Below are 15,579 nucleotides of genomic sequence, written 5' to 3'. Positions count from 1 at the left end.
AATGTCAGGGAAACAGGAGGGGGTTATTCCTTCAGAGGATGCTAGGATACACATGAGTAAGAGATCTCAGAGAGTCAGTCCACAATATCAGGCAACCAAAGGTAATTTGTATATGGTTGTGAGCAAGATTGACAAAGTCCCATATTTTTAATGAACTTCTATCCCAGTAGGTGTCCAGAAATCAAAAACAGAGACACACAAATAGTTCTGGAGGCCCCACCAGAGAGACTCTAGATTAAAGTTAGGGAGAGGGGTGTCTGGGTGGCTCAGTTGTTTAAGCATCAGACTTTGGCTCAGTTCATGGTATCGTGGTTCATGAGTTCAAGCTGCATCAGGTTCTCTGCTGTCAGCACAGAACCTGTTTCAGATCCTCTGTCTCCCTCTCTCTGTCCTTCCCCTGCTTGTGTTCTCTCTCTCTCTCTCTCTCTCTCTCTCTCTCTCTCAAAAATAAATAAACATTAAAAAATAATAAAGTTAGGGAGAACTTTGTTCCCTTGTAGTGCTGTCCCATGCCTCTGAACCTCTACACATGCTAATCTCTCTGTGGAGAATGTTCTTCCCATTTATTTTTTTTAAATTAATTAATGTATTTTTTAGAGAGAAAGAGAGAGCACAAGCGGGGGAGGGACAGAGAGAGAGGGGGAGACAGAATCTGAGCAAGTTCCAGGCTCTGAGCTGTCAGTACAGAGCCCAACGCGGGGCTTGAACCCATGAATCGAGAGATCATGACCTGAACCAAAGTAGGATGCTTAACTGACTGAGCCACCCAGGCACCCCTCCCTTTTCTTATTACACTGCATTTTATATATTGGAGTAGATAATGTATTTATATAGTTCAAAAATCAAAATGATAAAGAACAAGTAAGAAGTCTTGCTCACACCCTGACCTGCTCCTCTCCTTTCCCGCTACCCACCCCCCTCCCTACTAGGGCATGATCCCTTTTATTAGTTCCTTGTTTATCTTTCCAATCTTTCTGCAAATACAAGAAAGAGAGAGATATATACTCTAACTCCACCACACTTTTCTTAAACAGAATGTAGCCAACTATCTATGCTCACTGCTCCTTGCCTTTTTTTCACTTAATAGTATATTCTGGAAAGTGTGTTCCAGCAGTGCACAGACAGCAACCCCTTTCTTTTTCCAGCTGCATAGTATTCCACTCTGAGGATGTCCATAGATTATCCAGGACTCTGTAGATGGACATGCGGGTTCCAGAATTCCCCTACTATATATAAGCAGCTCTTCCATGAATAACCATGTATGTACATCCTTCCACACATGTGCAGGTGCCTCTGGGGGATAAATTCCCAGAAGTGCCACCCCACCTTTTCTTCCTGGCAAATTCTTACTCACCTTCTGACACCCATGGTCCAGAAAACCAGACATAAGAAGAGGCACGTCCAGAGAGCTACAGAAAGTATGTCTGCTTTCTCTGTTAGCTGGGATCATCTTAAGGGTGTGTACCCCTCTTTGTTCACCTATACATCCCATGAATGAATGAATGAATGAATGAATGAATGAATGAATAAATAAATAAATAAATAAAGTTCCAACTTGGGTTTCTTAAGAAACTCTGGAAGACAACCCTTAAGAGAGAAGTAAACTCTTTCTCTAGGTACCAATTATTGCTTACCACTATGAAATCTGTATTTCGTATACAATTTAGAAATGAGTAACCCAAACAGGGAAGAAATTCAGAACACACAGCAAATCCTAATGACCCACCCTTCTAGATACAATTCATTCCTTAACCTCATGTCTTAAAGCAGACTGTCTTAAGATTAAATCTTGATTGTGTATGCATATTTTGAATGTTCTTCTGTTTCTTCTTGTGACATTAATGAAAGTTATCAAATGAACCAATGAATAAGAGAAAACAGTACAACTCTACAGTTGTCTCAGTATGGAGAGGCAAAGTATAAACAAACAAACATGTGGACTATGTCTGTATAATAGCTAAGGGGTGCCTGGGTGGCTCAGTTGGTTAAGCATCTGACTCTTGGTTTCAGTTCAGGTTATGATCTCACGGTTTATGGGATCCAGCCCTGCATCAGCCTCTGTGCTGAGCCTGCTCAGGATTCTCTGTTTCCTCTCTCTTCTCCCCCCACCTTTCTCTCTCTCAAAACAAATAAATTTTTAAAAATAATAATAGCTAATATGTATCAAATATTTGCTATGGGTCAATCACTGTTCTATGTTTTTAAATGTATTCTCTAATTTAATCTTCTCTAAAAACAAACGAAAACTGCATAATTGTTATATCATTCCCATTTTATAAGTTTGGAAACTGAGGCACAGAGAGGTGAAGAAACTTGTCCAATGGCACACAGCTAGAAAGTAGTGCAGCTAGAATTTGGAGCAAAGCAATCCAACTGGGAAGCCCATGTCCTTCATTTCAATAGTGTTCCTTCGGGTGTGTGTGTATGTGTGTGTGTGTGTACTTTCCATGGTAGATTAGTTATGAGTGGGTTCCTAAGTTTCAGAAAACCCAAAATAACTGTGGTTTGTTACAAACACATTGTTTGTACTTTACTATGTTCTTTATTATGTTCTCACATAGTGAAGAAGAAAGGTGAACAGACTAGAGTTGTAATAACAGCCCCAATCATCAGGAACCCAGGCTCCTTTTCAACATAGACTTTCTACCTTATGGCCCAAAATGACTACTGCACTCCAGCCACCACATCCACATTCCATCCTACAGCAAAAAAAGAAGGGGAAAGAAGAGTATACCCCCTCTCTTGACTACTACTTCCCAGAAGTTGAACTTGATATTTCCACTTTTAGTTCATTGGCCACAGTTTTAGCCCCTGGCCCCACCTAGTTCCAAGGAAGGTTGTGGAAAGTAGACCTTGTTCCATGCAGAAGTCATGTTAAAAATACTGGTTTTAGTACTAAAGAAAAAGTACAAAGTGGATATAAGGAATAACTAGCAGATTCTGCCACATACAGTAATAGAGAAGCAAAAAAAGCATGGAATCCCAGTGTGAAAAGGGGTTTTTAAATTATCTAGTAAAAGTGCTTCTCTGATGCTTAAGTATTTCTGCCCACGGTTGTTCCTCCCCACCCCCCGCCTCACCCTCACAGAAAGAGGCCTTGAGGCAACCCATCTGATGTTTAGACAGTGTTTCCATCAGTTGAACTCACATAACTGGCCCTATTTCAACCCCTTAAGGCCATTCAGAAAAACTCTCAAAACTAAGCCCTCTTGCCCCGATATTTCAGACATTTTGAAGAGGCTATCAGGACCTCACCCCCAGACTCCTCTTCACCAGACACCGACTGTTCTCTCAGTATACTTCTGTCACCCTCCAGCGTGTTCACAGCACTCTTTAGGTGTCTAATCCAGGCCTGGACGTGAAGTCCTGGGCATGGCCTTACCCAGTCAGAGGATTACAAGTCTCAGATAATTGGCATCTGTGAATACATTTCTAGAATGGCTTCTAACATTGCTTTAGGATTTTTGAAGATGGCTTTACACTTTTAACTCAGGTAGTGTTTATCACTTACTAAAGCTACATATCCCCAATTCAATTTTTGCAGTTGATATTTTTGGCTTTGACATAGAACCTAATATGGCTCTCTACTTACCTTCTCCTACAGATAGGGCCTCTTGGCTGGAATCTTGAACCTACAAAGATAGTTTAGGGTTTTTTTTAACGTCTTTTTAGTGTTTATTTATTTGAAAGAGAAAGAAAAAGCATGAGCAGGCGAGGGGCAGAGAGGGAGACACAGAATCTGAAGCAGGCTCCAGGCTCCGAGCTGTCAGCACAGAGCCTGATGAGGGGCTCGAACTCACAAACTGCAAGATCATGATCTGAACCGAAGTTGGGCGCTTAACTGACTGAGCCACCCAGGTGCCCCCTACAAAGATAGTTTTAAATCCTGAGTCTGTCCCATCAACAAATCATCTACCCCTCCCACCTCCATCTCTAACTTTGGTAATAACTCTCTGTAGCTTCATCTCTGTCACTGAGCAGAACATTGCACAGGGCAGGGCCAAGGTCAATGCTATATGATACACCCCTGAAATCTTCCCTCAGGGTGACATGGATCCATTAAACAGTCCTTTCTGTGGCAACAAGGAAAACTGGTTTGGATGTGTGTTGCTGCCATAGTGACGTCCAAGCAGACAGCTAACATTGGCTGTTAGCAGCATCTGCAACCAGAGCTTCCCTTTAACAGTGAGAAGACTTCACAAGCCCTTAGGAGTCAGGACCCAGCTGTGGAGAGATAGCATTTATTCATGTATTCGTTTGTTCATTGCCCACTTGTAAAACACCTGTTATGGTCTTCTATGAGCCAGAGTGCTGTCTGAGAATAAAGGTCCGCAAGCATGATACCTGACCTCAAGGACCTTATCTGCCTACTGGAAAGTAAGAACACAGCTAGGATGACTCTATTATAACTCAACTCAGCCTGTGCCACTCCTCCACACAGTGAGAGCTACATGGGGTCTCATGCCTCTCAGAATAAAGGTCAAGGTCTGCACAGCCCTACAAGGCCTTCCAACCCTCCTTCTCATTGTCTCCCCTCCAGCCACACCAGTCTGGTCTTGAAACACACCGGAAGATGGATGTTCTCTTGCCTTCCATCTTTGTATTTAAGTTTCCTTTGTCTCTAATGCTCTTTCCTAAATACCTATATGGCTCCCTCCCTCCCTTCCTTCAAGCCTTTACCTCAAACCACCTTCACAATGAGGTCATCTCTGGTCACCCCATCTAGAATGTCAACACTTTCAGGGTATTTCATTTCCTCCTGCCTGATTTATTTTTTTCCACCTTAGGGTATTCTCCTCTTTAATATTCTCCATCTTACTTCTTAATATTGGTTCATTTCTATTTCCTCCACCAGCCTATAAGCTCTGAGAACATCAGGGAGCTTGGGATTTTTTTTTTAATCCAGATCCTTAGTTGAATGACTGATCTATATGGAGAATGCATGCATGCATGTGCGCGTGAATGAATAAACAATGTCACTCTAACAAGATATATCTTATAAAGGAAGAGTTCTGGAGCACCATGAAAGCGCATAGAAGAGGTTCCTAACCCAGTCTGTAGAAGTCAAGAGGCTTTCCTGAGAAAGGTGGAATGAGAGCATGTCAGGCGAGAGCAGAGAGAAAGGTCAGTCCAGGAAGAGGAAACAACTCAACCTTGGGAAAGAGGCCCAGGTGCCTTGGGAACGTAGTGCACTTGGAAGCCACATGTGGTTGAACATGGAGCCAGGTGGAAGAACCCAGCAAACCAGGAGAAGGTATTAAGAATCCATCCAGAAAGCTTGAGGAGCCAGTGAAGCAAATGGCAAAGTACCGTCAGCAGATTGTTATTTTAGGAACACCAGAGTGCAAAATGGATTGGAAGGGAGCCAGACAGGGGAGAGGGACAGCAGTTGGAAAGATGGTTCAATAATCCCATTAAAAGAGGATAAGGATGAATTAGGGCAGGGGTTGGCAAACATTTTCTGTAAAAGGGCCAGATAGTAAATATGGGGCACATGTTCACCTCTGCAATTGCAACAAAAAAGCAAGCAGGGGAGGTATGCAAATGAAGGAGGGTGGCTATTTTCCCATAAGACTTTATTTACAAAACAGTGGATGGGCAGACCTAGGCTGCAGGCTGCAGGTTGCTGACTCTTGAACTGGGGGTAATGGAAAGAAGTGGATGTGCAGCAAGAATGATGGAGAGGTAGAGCCAGTAGAAGTGGGAGTTAATTGGCTGTGGGTGGGGAATGGGGGGAGGGGAAGCTCCGGAGGCTGGGGGGAAAGGGGCATGGGGGAGGGAAGGTGATTGCCCTACCCGGAGCTGTCCCACTCCAGCACACACATAGGAGCAGGCTGACCCTGGGTCCACCTAGGAGAAGCTCTGAATCCCCCATTTCCAATCTGAAGGACCCCAAGAACTCAGCAAAGAGCTGCACAATGGCCCAGGGAAGAGCCACCAAAATCAGAATGACAAAGAGAAAAGGTCTCCCCACCACCCTTCTTCCTAATTGGCTCTGGGGTCTGCCTTGAATTTAGGGATCCCTCCCACTGGTGTCTTACAGCAATGGCAATGACTCCGACCTCTCCTTCCTCAGAAAGGGTTCCCTTCCCCTCTCCTCCCCTTCCCCCCCACCCCGTACCCTCCAGTGCTAGATCCCATCAGTGATGCCCTGTGTTCTCCCTTCCACCTGAATCCCGGCCTTAGGTACCTGGGAGAAGGCCACTCAGGGAGCCCCACTGAGGCTCAGAAAATGTCTGCATGAATGTGTGTGGCAGGGGACAGCTGCTGGAGACAGGGGGTCCCTGGAGGCGGCAGCAGAGTCAGAGGGAGAAACAGAGTGTGGATCTTGGGTCTTCACAGAGATAAAGAGATGCTAAGTTCACTACCACACGCACAGAAGACAGCTGAGGTAAAATAACAATAATAATTAATAATAATAGTAATAATACAATAAAACCAGATGCCAGGTGACCAAGCAATGGGCTCCAGGTCCGACTTAGGCCACCAGTGGCAGGCTGCCTTAGCCCATGAGGCAGGCAGGCATGTCTTTGAGCTGCAGACAGGGGGCAGGGAGAAGGGTTGCTCCTCGTGAGCACATTCTCCAGAAGTGGCTCCTTTTCAACAGTTTTAAAGGTCATATGCTGACATGACAGTTGCTAAAGCCTATGATGAAAACGCTCGCAGGAAGCATTGTGCAAGCGAGCTCTGGAGACCCACAGGCTCCATAGACAGAGGACAGCCTTTCATGGGGGCCTTCTCCCCGCCATGCCATGCACGGCCGCCACCCCCACTTCCCCAAGACCTCCCCAGCCCCACCGCCCTGAGGTCAGAGCCCTGCCAGAAGACAGACACCTCTGGGTGCATTTCAAGGGGCACTGAACAGGCAGCAGAGGTGGGGACCTGGGCCCAGCACCAACCACCACCAGCTGGGAGACGTCTCTGAGCAGGTACCATGACGGCTACGCAGCGGGCCCATGACCCATGTCCCACAATCAGCCTTGGGGACTGTGTGAGTGAGCCCAGCCTCAGATGACCTTTCATGGCTGGCAGAGTGCGGGGAAAGCGCTTAGAGCCTCTGCAACAAACAGTATGTCTGCCTGAGGTTAGAATGTAAATGTGCACTACAGATTCTACAACCTAGCAACAGAAGGAGTAAAACCAGACTCTCTGCCTGTCTCGGAACCATTTTGTGCTGTTCAAAAAGGAACTTGGATTGGGACCCAAGGGGCCATCTGCCCAAGCCCCGCCCTCAGGGCAGCAGGTTGAAAGCTACTGCCAGGCCCACCCCACCCTAGCCTCTGCTCACTCCCCCGCCCTCCTCCTCTTCCTCCTCCTCCTCCTCCCCTCCTCCTCCCCCTCCATCGCTCGTCCTCCTCCTCCTCCTGCACACTCAGGCTGCACAGCAGCAGGCCCAGGGCTCCTCTACCTGAACACAAGCTCCAGGCCTGACAGCCAGAGGCCTCCTGTATCATCCAGCCTGTGCTACAGGCCGGATCTGTGGGGCTCCTGAAAGGCTGGGAGCAGATACAGGCAGGCATGGCTTCTTCCCAACATCTGAGGAAAGGTTGGAACCTACACCTTACTGCTACACACACACACACACATACACACACACACGCACACACACACACATATGCATACATACAGACACACACACGATACATGCACACATACATGTATACATACACATATACACATACAGACGCACACAATACATACACATACACACATACATGCATGCAAAGACACACAATACATACACACATACATACATATACACATATATACACACATACATATACACATACATACACACATGCATGCACAGACTTACACAATACATGCATGCATGCATACACACATATACACATACACATATACATATATACACGTAGACACACAAACAGACACGCATTCATACACACACACATGCACACATACATAAATACATACACACATGAACTCTTCTAGCTCTGATCTTGTGCCCATCTCTGACTGGTTTGGGGTGATCGATCAAGGCCCTGCACGCATTTCCACAGAGAAGCCTCTGCAGACCCCTGTGTCACAAAGCTCCAGGGGCATCATGCACCTTTTAGAACATGGCATCTTAGAGGCGGCAGTACCCTAGCACGGGGCTCCGTTTTCCTTGCTCAAACTCTGCCCGCTTCCTGTTGGTTTTCAGTAACTCACAAGAGCTCAGTAACAAGAAGAGAATACCACCAAATGATGAACCCAGACCATGGCCGCCACCTTCCCCTCCTCCACCCAGGAAAATGTGTTTCCCATGCATGAGGGGAAGCTTCTGGAATGGGCAGTGTTCCTAGTGCTGAGCATAGCTGTGGGCCTCTGAGAAGCTGTAGCAACACCAGGTGGATATCAGGACTTGAACTGATGCCACACGAGGGCCGGGACAGTGTCAGGGTCACCAGGCCCAGCTAGAACTCCAGGTCAAACTCAGAGCAAACCAGCTCCCCTGACACACGGCCAGGTGACACTGAGACCCTGCATATGCAGGGCTGGCAAGACCATCTTGCAGGGCTCCTTCTGTAGGTGCCCTCTCGCTAAGTGAGAGAAAAGCAAGCTGAATGGCCAGAACCAGGCCTCTGTCTGAAAGTGGCAGGGTCAAGGTGCCAGACGTGGTCTTGTGCCAGACCTGGGCTTCTGCCAGAGCAGACATTTTACAGCCACTTCCTTATAGTCAGATGCAGTTTGAACCAGACGTACCAGGATACCTCCCAGGCTGAAAAGCCCAAACTCGACCCCACACTGGGTCCTAATCAAACCTCACCCACAAAGCAAGACTGCTTTTCTTTGAATTAGCTTTGTGACCACGTGCACATCATTTAACCTGTCTGTGCCTCCTTTTCCAGAACAGTAAAGCAGGATGATGAAAGCCCTCACCTGAATGTTTTGACGTAAGCACATGGGACAGTGGCTGTCCCACAGGAAGGAAGGATCAGGGTACGAAGACTCTCTGTTTTTTTTTATTCAGACTCAAGTTAATTAGCATATTGTGTAGTATTGGTTTCAGGAGTAGAATTCAGTGATTCACCTCTTACATACAACACCCAGTGCTCGTCCCAACAAGTGCCCTCCTTAATCCCCATCACCCACCTAGCTCGTCCCCCCACCCACCCCTCCATCATCCAGGGTATTGGGACTCTCTTGGCCATAAAAGACAAAAGACCTCACAGACCCAGATCTAGCACCTTCCTTCCTGTCCTTTGAAGAGAATACACCTTCATATAAAGAGTGAGAGAAAGAAACTCAAAACTGTTTCCTCTTTCCATTTAGAACCACTGAAGCCCCATTAGAATCTCAAATCTAGATTTTAGCTTATCCATAATTTCTCTAAGCCCAGTGCTCATGTTAAGGCCGGGTGAATGGGAAGAGAGATCATCCACTGTCCCCATTCCACCCTGTAACTGCAGAGTGACCCCCCCTACACTTTCTTTTTTCTTTTAATTTTTTTAATGTTTATTTATTTTTGAGAGAGAGATAAAGACAAAGCGTGAGCAGGGGAGGGGCAGAGAGAGGGAGACACAGAATCTGAAGCAGGTTCCAGGCTCTGAGCTGTCAGCACAGAGCCAACGAACCATGAGATCATGACCTGAGCCAAAGTCCAACGCTTAACCGACTGAGCCACCCAGGCAGCCCACCCCCTACACCTTCTCACGCACTCACACACTCACACATGTTCTCACACACACATGCACATTCACACTCACACACGCATGCCCACACCCACACGCACACACTTTCTCCTAGTTATTCATAATTGCACACGTTCCCCACACGCTTACGCATATTCACACTCACCTAAGTTCACACACATTCGTGCTCGCACATGTTCACACTCACACAAGCACTCACTGGCATGTACTCACACCCTCACACTCACACACCCTGATTGAAGGGCGATGCTGCTGAACTGATGAGACACAGTAGCAACATCTACCCCTTGATTCCACATAATAAGTCAATCATTAATCTATGGCAAAACTAAAGCACAGGTGTGGTCGAAAGCTCAAATGCCACCAGAGAGCAAGCCACAGCCCGCCTGGGGCCCCCTCTGGCCTCACTCCCAGGGCAGTCACAACCCTAAAAGTTTCCAATCTGCCCATCGTGCACCCATTGATACTGACTGAGCTGTCAAATCATGGCCATTTTGTGTGAGACCCGGTAGCCTTCGAGGATGCCCTTGTCCTCAGAGCATTTACATAAAACTTAAGCAGAGGGAACAGCTTAACAAGGAAGGACATTCCTCCTACAACGTGGAGGAACCTTGAGCACATGCTGCTAAGTGAATTTAACCAGTCACGACAAGACAGATACTGGATGATTCCATTTGTACTAGATCCCTAGAGTCATCAAATTCATAGAGACAGGAAGTAGAAGGGTGGTTGCCAGGGACTGCGGGGGGGGGGGGGCAGGGGGGAACGGGGGCAGGGGAGGGAGAGTCAGTGTTTTAATGGGTGTAGTTTCAGTTTTGCAGGATGAAAAAGTTCTGGAGACAGATGGCGGTGATGGTTGCATAACAGTGTGAATGTACTTAATGCCACTGACCTGCACACTTAAAACCAGTTAAAATGATAAATTTTACTAATGTGTATTTTACCGCAATTTTTAAAAATAGATTAGAACAAAAAATCCCATAAAATAAGAAGTAAACAGTGTGGTATGGACCATGAGCTCCTCTGAGGTTTCAGAATTCAGGGAAGTCTTCATGGAAGAGGAAGAGCTTGTCTGGCTGTCCACCCCTTTCTTATAAGCTATAAAGTGCTGGAAAAATGGACAGTCCAGGCCAGGGAAGTAGAAAGGCTGTCTTAAACTCCAACAATGTCTACAGGAATCAAGAGCCAGGTCTCACCTGCCGAAAAGCTCAGTCACCAAGGGTATGGTGGGTGTGACCCTGTAATTTTTTTTAAAGCTTTTATTTATTTTGGGAGAGAGAGACAGAGAACCAGTAGGGGAGGGGCAGAAAGGGGTGGGGAGGACAGACGATCTGAAGTGGGCTCTGAGCTGACAGCAGAGAACCCAACGCAAGGCTTGAACTCATGAACCACAAGATCATGACCTGAGCCAAGGTCGGATGCTTAACCTCCTGAGCTACCCAGGTGCCCTATGACCCTGTAATTTATATCCCAAGACTCAGTTCTTTTGAGAGTGAAGCAGCACTATTGATCAGTGGCAGACAAGGTTATGTCATCTCCTGGGACATAACGGGAAGAGCCTGGGCTTGGGAATCAGGCAAACCTAGGTTCCAGTACCAGCTTACGCACTTGTTTGGGCAAATTACTTTCTGTCTCTGGGCCTCAGTTTCCCCACCAGTAAAGTTTCTATCTCATGAGATTATTTCGAGAAGCAAACATAAGATGAAAAAAAAGCTCCCAATCCAGGATCTGGCACTCTCTAAATACTACAAGCCTGTAATCTCTTATCTGCAAGTGTGAAATCCAACGAGCTCTGAAAACTGAAAGCTTTTTAAACTCACTTGGTGGCAAAACCTGACTATGACCAGTGCATAGCTGTTTAGAATCTTTATCCCACTTCGTGTAATTTATCTTTATGTTTTGCTACAGAAATATTAATGTGTTTGATGACAGGCTGGGAGTGTGTTATTTTCCCAAAGTCCAAACTTCCTGTATTAAGTTGGAAGGATGAGGACTCTAGGATTCTAATTATAGTTTCAATGTCCTATACAGATTTAAATCTGTCACCTATAGATATAGGAATATATATATATATATATATATATATATATATGAATAATCTATTACATGAAAAATGCCATGTTTAGCTAAACAAAAAAGTAACCTGGGGCACCTGGGTGGCTCAGTTGGTTAAGCGTCCAACTCTTGGTTTTGGCTCAGGTCATGATCTCACCACTCATGAGTTCGAGCCCTGCATTGGGCTCCACACTGACAGTGCAGAGCCTGCTTGGGATTCTCTCTTTCTTGCTCTCTCTCTGCCCCTCCCCTGCTCGTTCTCTCTCTCTCTCTCTCTCTCAATAAATAAATAAACTTTTTAAAAGAAGTATAGGGTCACCTGGGTGGCTCAGTCAGTTGAGCATCTGACTTTGGCTCAGGTCATGATCTCATGGTTTGTGAGTTCGAGCCCCATGTCGGGCTCTGTGCTGACAGCTCAGAGTTTGGAGCCTGCTTCAGATTCTGTGTCTCCCTTTCTCTCTGCCCCTCCCCTGCTCACTCTCTGTCCCTCAAAAATGAATAAACATTTAAAACATTAAAAAAAAGAAGTATATACACATAAGCTATGCATAGACCATCTACAGAAGCATTCTTTTGGGTGGAAACAGTGGTTGTCTCTAGAAACAGAGACACAGAGGTTGGGAAAAGGAAAAAAAGTTGATGTTGAAATTTTTATTTCACACACAGAACACATTTTTTAAATATTAAATTATAAAGGTAAAAGATGCTTCATACCCATTAGGATGGCTGTTGTCAAAAAAAAAAAAACAGAAAACAACAAGTGTTGGCAAGGATGTGGAGAAAAGGGAACCCTTGTGCTCTGTTGGTGGAATGTAAAATCACACAGCTATGGGAAACCAAATACCAGTTCCTCAAGAAATTAAAACCAGAGGTACCATATGATCCAGCGATTTCACTTCTGGGTATACACACAGAAGAATTGAAAGCAGGGTCTCAAACAGATATTTGTACCCCATGTTCATAGCAGCATTATTCACAGTAGCTGGAAGGTAGAAGGTAGAAGTGACCATCGATGGATGAATGGATAAACAAAAGTGGCCTCTATGTGCAGTGGAATATTCTTTATCTTCAAAAAGGAAAGAACTTGTGACACAGGTCACAACGTGGGTGAACCTTGAGGACATTATGTTCAGTGAAACTAAGCCAGACACAAAGGACACATACTGGATGAGTCCACTTAAATGAGGTTCCTGGGGTGGTGAAATTCACGGAGACAGAGAGTAGAGTGGGGGTTGCCCGGGACTGGGGGGTGGGGAGAGGAGGAGGAGGAGGGGTTAGTGTTTAATGGGTGCAGGCTTCAGCTTGGAAAGATGAAGAAGTTCTGGGGATGGATGGCAGAGGCAGCTCTACAACAATGTGACTGTGCTCAACGCCAGTGAACTTTACACTCAAAACCCGCGAAGATGGTAACTTTTATGTGATGTATATTTTATTCCAATTAAAAAGAAAGTTAAAAGAGAAACTTCTCCAGTCACAAATCCCTTTGGATCTGCCTGGGCTGCTGGAGCTGAACCTTTCCGGGAGCTATGCAGGCGGCAGGCAGGGACCTCTGAATAATGCATGAGTCAAAGAGCGGTTGTCAGGGAGGGCCCCCTCTAGGGCTCTGCTGGCCCTGCTGACCGAGGAGTGCCCTGCAGGGAGGGCTGGTTGGGGGAGGGGGGGGGTGGCTGGAACAGGTGCTGGGCTCCAATCTAATGTCAACGCCGGCTGCCTGGAGCTGGGGCCTGGTTGGTGACAAGGGTCAGGCTTCTAGACATGCCCCGAGGAGTCATTACAAGATGCTCTGGACATGGAGGGGATTGGGGGTGGGCAAAGTGGGTGCAGTGGACTGAGAGATACAGGCATCCCGTTATGGAATGAATAAGTCATGGGGATAAAGAGCACAGCATAGGGAATATAGTCAATGGTACGGTTATCGCATGTATGGTGACAGATGGGAGCTACCCTTGTGGAGAGCACAGCATAGCATATAAACTTATCAAATCACTATGTTGTACCTGAAACTAATGGAAGGTGTGTGTCAGCTATACTCAAAGAAAAAGGTGCTCTAGACAGAGCCATGGTGCCCCCCAGCAGCACCCAGACCTCCCAGAGAAGAGCTGAAGGGCCTCTGTTTCTCTTCAAAAGAGAAATCCCCAGGGTGCCTGGGTGGTTCAGTCGGTTAAGCATCTGTCTCTTGATTTCGGCTCAGGTCATGATCTCACAGTTCGTGAGACTGAGACCCACGTCAGGCTCCACGCTGTCAGTTCAGAGCCTGCTTGGGATTCTGTCTCTCCTCTCTCTGCCCCTACCCACCTCTCAAAGTAAATAAATAAAACTTTTTTAAAAAGAAAGAAAGATTCCCCAGACCATGGCTCCTCCTCAAAATCTAAAGAGGCAAATAGAAAGGAGAAATAAGAAGATCCCTCTTTAATACCTTGACACCAAGTTTCTTATAAAGGAAGGGACTTTCTGGCTGATTAGAATATCTGGTCCATTTCTGTGCGTCAGCTAGCAATTACAGCTTTATTTCTAGGTTTCTCCTGATCAGTAAAATGTGGCCGACTTTGGGCTCAGACCCCAAGGGTCCCCTGCGTGAGGAGGCTCACCCACCCTGTCTGTACACAACACTGGAGGGTGAGGGGCAGGGCTGGGATCCAGCTTCACCTCTGCCCCAGGTTCCACAGGCAGGCCCATGGCTCCCCTGGGCCCTAGGGTCCTCATCTGTAAAGAGGACCAGGCACCTCTAGAAGTTCCATCCATTTATCAGTTAGGGAAACAGTGCCTAGCCAGGAAACAGAGGAAATGTAATGTCAGGGGACTGGTTACAGATGCTGGAAGAGCCAAAAAGCCAATCCCAGGCAGAAGTAACAGGATCCCAGCACCCTAGGTTTGGAGAGGGACTGTTGTTAGTACCTGAACTCTGAGCCATTTGGTGGAGCTGGAACCCTGGGCAGCTCAGAGTGAGACAGAGGGAAACATCTCAGCCTTTCCCTTCCTCCAGCCCTCTGATTTATCCTTGTTCACTGAACCCCCTTGGGCTGAACCCAGCTGGAAACCAGGCAGCAAGGGAGCCTGGGAGATGTAGTTTGCAAGACGGACTGTTGCAATCCAAAGTAGGGCAAAGGAATTCAGGCAAAAGACCGGCAATCCAGCCATGGATGTTGCAACCATCCCAGACTTAGAGTGGATTTTTTCACTTTTTTTTTTTGTCCTGTCCTGCCATTTCTGCTTTAGGCGCCTTATATGTAAAGGAATTGAGTTAAAGTTGGACACAATGGAAACACTTTAATTTAAGCTGTAAAGCTCACACTTTCCAGGCCACCCCATCACTTCTGAACCCCAAAAGTGGATCTGTGTCCGCTGGTTATCCCCTTGCCAGACTGAGCATCCCCTGACGAACAGCCCTGCCCCAAGCTTTCTCTCGGCAAGGAGCAAGCTGTGCTGGGTAGGTGTAAGATGTGGACCAGATGCAAACAGAGCTGGATTTGACCCAGCCATGGGGTGGAGGAGGCAGTGTAACAGGTTTCCATTCCACCTGGGGAAGCAGGAGCATTATTTCCTCCACCAGGGCTGGGTTTCCAGGTACAGAGAGCAGAGGTCACTGTGGTCCAATGAGCTGAGCATAGGTTAGGAACTCAATTGCTCTTTGTTTAGACTCAGCTGAGGCACCCAACCTTGTGTGACCTTGTGCCAAACACAATTCTTCCGCTACAACCTGCCCTACAAGACCAGGAAGACATGATGAGGAACTCCAGGAGAAGCACGCTGAAAGGTAACCATTGTGCACATAAATGCACAATGAGGGCAATGCCCAGCATTCACACCATGCCCTTCCTGAGTCATGATCTTATATCCAACCTAGTCATACAGACCATCCTCTTGTGAA

General features: G+C 46.6%; 1 long non-coding RNA gene across 1 annotated transcript in view; it reads right to left on the bottom strand.

Moving 5' to 3' along the window:
• Window positions 1-3,591: 3,591 nt before the first annotated feature.
• The window catches only part of LOC122489266, a 32,238-nt gene continuing 20,250 nt past the window's right edge, over window positions 3,592-15,579 (bottom strand). The window contains exon 3 of the long non-coding RNA XR_006298884.1: window positions 3,592-3,632. This is a non-coding gene — a long non-coding RNA (uncharacterized LOC122489266). The remainder of the gene's footprint in view (window positions 3,633-15,579) is intronic.

This window comes from Prionailurus bengalensis, chromosome B2 (genome assembly GCF_016509475.1).
Source record: "Prionailurus bengalensis isolate Pbe53 chromosome B2, Fcat_Pben_1.1_paternal_pri, whole genome shotgun sequence".
Taxonomy (NCBI): Eukaryota; Metazoa; Chordata; class Mammalia; order Carnivora; family Felidae; genus Prionailurus; species Prionailurus bengalensis.
Note: the sequence above shows the minus strand (reverse complement) of the source record. Positions and strands in the feature narration are given on the sequence as shown.